The following is a 7,942-nucleotide window of genomic DNA, read 5'->3' as shown; positions in this document are numbered from 1 at the left end:
AAGCAGTGCGTCTTGGTGGGCGAATCTCTCGTGGTACGCTGCGAAGTCTCCATGATGCGATCTTGCCGCATATAGCCTTCCTAGCAAATGCCGAGGAAGGCGAAGTTCGGGGGGCTTGGGATGAGGACTTATCCCAAGGTCGGCATACTGCCGAGGGCAGATTGACGGCCATCTCCTGGCGAAAGCCTGGAGATCGGCTGCTCTGGACTCCCGCTTCAAGTGCGCCAATGTAGGCTGTAGCTGTGATTCTGGGATTTGTCTGCAGGCCTCCTTGGCAAGAGCGTCTGCTTCCTCGTTTCCTGCTATTCCCGTGTGTCCAGGGCACCACCAAATGTATACCCTGCCAGGCCTCGTCCAGCTCGTCCGTCCTCTCTGTGCCCAAGAGACGGAGAGCTCACTAAAGGCCCTAAACCTAGCCTGGCTGCTTCCTGGGCTCCGGGTGACGAGTCTGGCTGTGACTGCGAGGTTGTCGAGGCAGATGTGAACATTGTCTGCCATCCGCGCCGTGGGGGACCTCATGGCTTCCAGTAGGCCCCGAAAAGCGGCTTGCGCTTCTGCGTCAAAGACCTCCGTCTGGTGGCCGAGCGGCTCTGATCCTCGGAAGATCTGCCGTGTGGCCTGGTACCCGACCCAGCCTGCTCCAGCGGCTGTTCTGCTACCGTCCACCATTTGGGAACCGTCAGTATAGACAACAATGTCCCGCTTTGAGAGTGCTCCCAATCTGTCTGTAAAGGCGGTGGCCAGTTCATCCTTGGTCTTCCTTGGTTCATAGCCGACCATGCTCAGGGCTGTGTGCCAGTCGGCTGAGCGCTCCCAAGGCGGTAGCTCTAGCGGGTCGATGTATTCGGCATGTCTCTCGATAAGGCTTGCCATTCGCCGTAGTCTTGAGTCCGGTCCGGGCCTCTCTCCGAGCCTCGTTCGGAGGGGGTGTCGATCGTCAAGGCGATGGATCCTTACGGAGGCTTTATGGAGCTTCGCATCTAGCATCACCTCTGCTGGGGGCAGGGCAGCTTCACGCTGTAGGATCGATACAGGCGTCGTTCTATACACAGGAAGTGCGGCTCGAATAGCCTTGGCTTGCGTAATGTCGAGTTGGTTGAGTAGACCGTTGACCCCGTTCGAGGCGATGTGTCCGTTCTTGATCCGATTCCTGCCCGGCCACCATGCCTCTGACGCATAGTACTGAATGGGCAATACGCAGGAGGTAATAGCACGGCGCAGCAGGTGTGTCGGCGCGCCCCAGGCGGTGTTCCCTAGTCCCCGTAGTCCGTTGACCACTTGGCATGCTTTGGCGCAGTGGCCTTTCACATGGTTCTTGAAAGTGAGTCTCCGGTCGAAGTGGACCCCAAGCCACCGTAGGGAGGCCCCTTGATTGACAGCCTGAACTGTGTGCTGTCTCCCGTCCAGCAGTCTGACGGTGATTGGCGGGTTTCTATCTTTTGGTCTCTTGGTGAAGTGGATGAGCTCGGATTTATCGGTGTCGAAAGTGATTCCCTCTAACGCCCCCCATTCTTGGGCTTCTTCCCATTCTTTCGCTAGCAGGGCACAATTGTCCTCTAGTGAGGTTGAGCTTGCCATGATGGCAATGTCGTCGGCGTAGCCAAATCGAGATCGCTTCCTGCCTGGATGAACAGTGCCCAGCTTGAATAAGGGTTCGATGTGAAGCATGAAGAGGATGGGAGACACGGGCGAGCCCTGTGGTAGCCCACACTCAAGGTCGAAGACGTCCCCCATCTCTCCGTCTAGCCTTATTCTTGCTCTTCTCCCGAGGACGAAACTCGAGACCCACCGCACGAGGTTCTCCGGCCATCCTTGGCATCGGAGGCGTCGGATCAGCCTCCCTGGCAGCACAGCGTCGAAGGCCCCTTTGATGTCGAGCGTAAGCATAGAGGTGACACGACCTCTTTGCCAGGCACACTCGATATCGTGGATGGCAGCAGCGATGAGGTCGCTACACGAGCGGAGGGGGAGGGCCCCAAACTGTTGGTCGTGCAGTACCTGGAACTTGACTGTGATCCAGGCAAGCCTTCTTGCGACAAGTCTCTCCAAGCCTTTTCCAAGCACAGACAACAGCGCGATTGGCCTATACGAGCGCGGGAGCGCCCTGTCTCTCTTGCCCGGCTTAGGCAGGATGACTAGGATAGCTTCTTTGAAACAGGTGGGATGCCAGCCCTCGCATACGCATCCGCTGTAGAGCCGGAAGACGATGTCCTCGATAACGGGCCACGCTGTCTTGAGGACGGCCGTTGTGATTCCGTCGGACCCGGGGGTGGTGCTTCTCGCAGAGAAGATTGACGTTTGTACCTCGTCTTTTGTGACACGCGGGAAAGGAAGATTGGCCTCCAGGCGAGGTCCTGGGCTCTCTGCTGGTATGTCCGTGGAGATGGCAGCATTTCTGAGGAGGACGCGGGCGAACAGATCCCGCTTCTCCTTCGGTTGTGAGATGAGCGCGGTTGGATTGCTCCCATCCCGGAGTGGAGGGGTCTGGAAGGATCCCTTGGCCTTCTGCCACCCGACCATTTCGAACACGTCTTTGCCAGTGGAGGCTGCGGCGATCTTTCCTCTCCAGTACGTGTCTTTAGAGCGCCGAAGCTGATGGAGAAAGTCCTGTTTCAGAGCGTCCTCCTCGTTTCGCTCCCATTGACAATCTATTCCCAAGGCGCAGAGTCTTGCCACAGTTGCTCTCTTGGTCGTGTAGGCTCGGTGTTTCCGCCTGCAGTTCTCGTCCCAGTATGGTCTCCCAGGTCCTCTGCCAAGCGCACGCCTTGTAGAAGCCGTAAGCGCTTCTACAAGGCAATCTGTGAGTTGCTGTGCTAGCATGTCCAGAGCCTGTGGGTCTCTTGCGTTGCTTGCAGTATGGCGCACGGGATGTATACTTCGCTGAAGGATGTCGAGGAAGAGCTTCTCGTCCATTGTGTCAAGCCGGAACCTCCCCGGGGTTGGGTCGACCGGATCGGTTAGGGCCAAGGGGACCCGGGTCAGCAGGCTTTCGTGGTCTGACGTTGTGTGTAGGGACGTTTCTATGCTGGTGGATGCCCCGTGGAGGCTGCCGGACGCCCAGCATAGGTCTAACGTGTTGCCGTCCTTATGTGTGGCTTCACCTATCGGCGACAGGAGGACAAGGCCAACGGTTTCTGTCCATTCCACCAGGTCATCAGCGTCCGAGGAGCTGGTCGCCTCGGGTTGCCAGGTCCAATGACGGAGGTTGAAATCCCCCGCGACCAACACACGTTCCTGGTGTCCGGGTTGCCAGGCTGTTATGATATCCCTAATCGCTTGGCCTGGTCGCAGCGAGCCACAAGGGGCGTTGTACACGTTGATGACTGTGAGAACTTTCCGCTTTCCCGCCAGGAGTTGTAGGAAGAGCAGGTCTGTGGATGGGCTGGGCAGCGGGCGTGTTTGTACGCCCCGTAGTCCCGTTCCTCTGCGGAGGTAGGTGAGCACCCTTGGTCTGTCTTCAATCCAGTTGTCTACTGGGGTGAAGATCTCGAAGCCCGGGTGGCATCTTGTGAGCCTTCTCTCTTCCGAGCGGATAGCGGGCTCTTGAAGTAGCAGTATGTCGACATGGGCCGCGTAGGCTAGATTCAGTGCCGTTTCGTGTGCGAGCGGTCGTCTGGCCACGTTCGCCTGCATGATCTGCAGGACTCTAGAGGGCCGCATTCTCCTGATGTCCCTCATTAGCTTGGTTGCAGTCCATCTCTTCTCCTCTTTCTCGGGATTGTTGATGCGACTGCTGGGTCGCAAGCCTCCACGATCTCTCTCCCTCGGCTCGGATGGCCCGTAGCTGTGCCTTGTTCCTCCTCTGGACTACGCCCCTCACCACTTTTGGTCTGATAGGGCAAGTCACGTCAAAGGCGGCATGGGGCCCGTTACACGACGGACACTTAAAGGGGCAGTCACAGCCATCGTGACCCTCAGTGCCGCCGCAAGGTGCCCGGTGTTGTTCGGTCGTGTGGGAAGGAGAGCTGCACTTGAGGCATCTCTTCCTTCTGGTACACGTTCGTTCGTTGTGAAAGCCGCCGCAGCGGTGGCATTGGGGAGACCTCTTCTCCTTCGGAAACTGCAGGTTGACGAAAACGCTGGCCCCCATCAAACGGAGGCGCCTTGGTAGTTGCCTTACGGCTTCCGCCTTGAACCAGGCTGTCACCGTGCCTAGCCTTTCGGCTTCGTCTTTTCTGGAAAAGTATGCTTTTTCGGGCTTGAGTTTCGTCGTGGCCTGGATCTCTTCAAGGAGCTCCTCGGTCGTGATTTCCAGCTCAGTGTTGGTGAGCAGGCAGTGTCTGGTGTAAGGGACGTTTGCGATATAGGCCCGGATCCAGGTGTCGCGCTGCTCGACCGCCTGTGCCTGGAGAAGGGCAGCAATCTGTTCTCTGTTCTCTAGCAGGACTTTTGCCCCATCTGCTGACGATGGTAGGAGTGCTAATCCTGTCTTGACATGGTCGATCCCCTTGAGGGCTTCTCGAGCTTGGGGACTTAGCTTTTCACGAACGAATGCGTAGATGTCGTAGGCTCTCTTGTTGCGGAGCGGGCTTTCAGGTGGCAGACGTGCGAAGATGCGAAGGTCTTTTGAAGCCGCCCGGTTTGCGGCTTGTTTTGCTGGGGTTGTTTCATGCAGTTGTCTGGTAAGTGGCTGGCTTGCCACCATCGCGTAGGACCGAACTTGGGGCGGCTGGTTCTGGGCTGTGTGTAAGGGATGCCCTTGGAGACTCTGGGCAGACTCGCTGGGTCCTGTGCTAACAGCATGCATGGACCTTGCTAGACCACGTTGGTGCCGGTCTGAACGCTGCTTCTCTTCCTGAAGCTCTTTCTCCAAGGATTCGATCTTCATCAAACAGTCTTTCAGGAACTGTTCCCTTTCGGCGTCCCGTCGTAGGAGATCCTGGACGAGGTTTGAGAGCTTGTTGATCTCGTCTTTAAGCTCCGCATTGTCTTGGTAGCTGACTTGCTCAACCACTCTGACCTTTGCGGTCGGTTTCCGGACACGTCCAGACCGTCGAGATGTACTGGCGTCCCCGTGAACCGTGATCGATGGCCCTGCGTCTAGAGAGACGGCCATGATGGTGAAATTCAGCTCACGTGGGCTGATGATGAGAAATGATAGTGCGGTGGGCCGGAGCCCTCTATGATCTTAACAGCTACTAACAGTGGATACTTTGTGAAGAGAAAGTTCGCGAAAGGTGCTCACGTCGTGATCAATCGTGCTCACGCATAATCAGTTGCTCACTCCCTTATCTCCACGTGACCTTGCACCATAGTTCTTCCGCGCCGGAGGAGTCACCTTTGTTTCCCGTGTCTGCTTGCTTATAACTTGTCCGTAACCGCCAGGCGCCCTGTGGGGGCGTCCCCTGGTCCTGTTATGTTTGACGGGTCGTAACAAGAGTGTGCACCTAGTTTCTTAATTTGCCCTTAATATTAAATACAAGAGCTTCTAGTAATAGCAAAAGTCTAGGCAAAAATATAAGCACAGTACTACAATAGAGCTTCTTATCTAAGTAGAAAAAATAGAATTTTTTCTTTATGTATGGAATAAGTAGGTACTAATAGTCTATCTGTCTATATTAAATTACACTTTTAAAAGTTACTAAGAAATAGAATATAAAGAAACTATATTTTACAAAATGTTATTTAGAATTTGTATTTCATTCTATACATATTCAAAAAGATAAAAGAGTATAGTTATTTAGGAATACTAATTTAGCTAGTAGATTTAAAGTACAGTTATTTAGGCCGGCGACTTTCATTATTAGGACTGTCAGATTGGCAAGGGTAACCGTGATGGGTCAATTGTGCGTATATTAAGTGTGTGTAGTGTGTAACTGTTCTTGTGTGCTGCAGCTGCACCCTGCCGCCCGACTAGGCCTTTGGCAGCCCCTTTCTTAGGCGCCTAAGGCCACCACGAAGCCCACTGCCCGGGACGAAGCCTGTGGCAGGCCCTTCGTTGCCGCCGAGCGGCCGGTTATGCTGGCCGATAAGTCCTATCTCCGACGCCCTTCGTGGCGCCCTTCGTGTGCGTTACCCTCCAATTCAACACGCCCCCTCAGGGAAGGGCTTCTTGACGGCCTTTACGGTCCACGGCCGTGAAGGGCGACGGCCCCTTCGCTCCGTTGCTCCTTGAGCGCGCAAGAAGGCGTTTCCTGCGTTCGTTTTGACGCTCACGGGGCGCGCGGGAAGTCACAGGCTTCCTCCACGGCCCATACGTCCTCCTTCATCATCTCGGCCTCCAGTCGAGCCTCGTCAGCAGCCAGATCTCTAGCGCGGTTGCTCTCGAGAATGACCTTCTCGTTGGTCATATTGAGCTGTTGGATGAAGGCGTCGTGTTTTGTCATATCCAGGGCCTTCGTGAGGCCGTCTGCCATAAGCTCTGCAGACGGGGTATATGCGACGTCTACACGCCTTTCGGCGATTTCTTGACGCAGCCAGTGGTTGTGTATATCGACGTGACGGAGCTTCGTACGGAGCTTCGAGAGCTCACTCGTAACCAACTTAACCGTCTGTTGGTTATCGCATTGTATACGTATTGTCGTGGGCTTTTGCTCTTTTGAAGCGTACGTCGCGCGCTCGCCGAGCTCACTGGGGAGCTGGACTTGTAAGCGCGAAATCAATCGGCTTGCGAAAAGGGCTTCCTTGGCGGCCTGCGTGAGCGCTAGGAGCTCTGCTTCAGTTGTTGACGTTGTGACGGTATCTTGCTTGTTGGCCCGCCACGCGACGAGGCCTCCGAAAAGCTTCATGGCGAAGGCCTGGGAGCTCTTTCGGCATAGTGTATTGTCGCCAAAGCTCGCGTCAGACGCCACCTCAAGGGCGTCATTCGCGCTGCCTGGGGCGGCGCCGAAGCAAAGGCAGAGGTATCGCGTTTTGTATAGGTATCGAAGGACTCTGTCAGCGGCCTTCTGGTGGACTTCGCTTGGGTTTTGATTGAATCTCGCGAGCCTGCTGGCTGCGAAAGCGACGTCCGGCCGCGTCATCACAGCGGCGTATAGGATCGTCCCAACTTTGCGTTGATAACGGTTGATTTCGCTGGGTTGCGCGTTGCCTTCACGCGGCAGCAACTCCTCCTTTGCCATCGGAGTGTGCTTATGAGAATCGTCGTCTAACACGTCAGCGCGCGTGGGAAGCAGTTTCTTACACTTCTCGGCGTATACCGCCTGTGAGAGCCAGAGTCTCCGTGTCGCGCGGTCGCGAAGGATCTCAAGGCCTAAAAACCATTGAAGTTTTTCGCCGCCTTCAAGGTGGTATTTGCCTTGAAGGGCACGTATCTCGGCCATTGCCGCAGGCTCATGGGCCTTCGGAAACGCCAATACGCAGTCGTCAACATAGAAGAAGAATGTGACCTGGCCCTTTTGCCAGCAGCAGTCTTCGCCTGCAACGCGTTGAAAGCCTTGCGCCAACAGCCCACTTTCCAGGTGCCTTTGCCACAGCAGAGGTGACCGACGCAGACCGTAGAGGGCTTTCTGTAAGCGTAGGACTACGCCTTGTTTGCGGTATCCTGGAGGCATCTCCATATATACCTCCTCATCGATATCTGCGTGCACAAACGCATTCACTGCGTCGTATTGCAGCAGCTCGAGGTTGAATCGGGCGGCCAAAGCCATCAGTATTCGGAATGACATACCTGCAAGCGTTGCGGCGTACGTATCTCGCGCGTCTTTCGCCTGTTGGTCTCCACGTATCACGAGCCTTGCCTTCACCTTCGTGAGGCGGCCGTGCTTGTCAAGCTTGTATGTGTATACCCAATGGCAACCAAGAATCTGGTTGCCGCGCGCGGACGCTTTGGAGACCTCTCGCCAAGATCGCGAGAGCTCGTGACCTTGTAGGTGACTCCTTTCAGCATCTCGAAAGGCGCTTTCAAGCGGGTGAGTTGCCAGCTGATTGTGTGATGTGGGAAGAGGGGGCAAGTCTTTCCAGTGGGTGCCACGCGAAGTGGCTGCTTCAGTGACGGTTCTTG

Source organism: Colletotrichum higginsianum, chromosome 5, assembly GCF_001672515.1.
Source record: "Colletotrichum higginsianum IMI 349063 chromosome 5, whole genome shotgun sequence".
Classification (NCBI taxonomy): Eukaryota; Fungi; Ascomycota; class Sordariomycetes; order Glomerellales; family Glomerellaceae; genus Colletotrichum; species Colletotrichum higginsianum.
Note: the sequence above shows the minus strand (reverse complement) of the source record.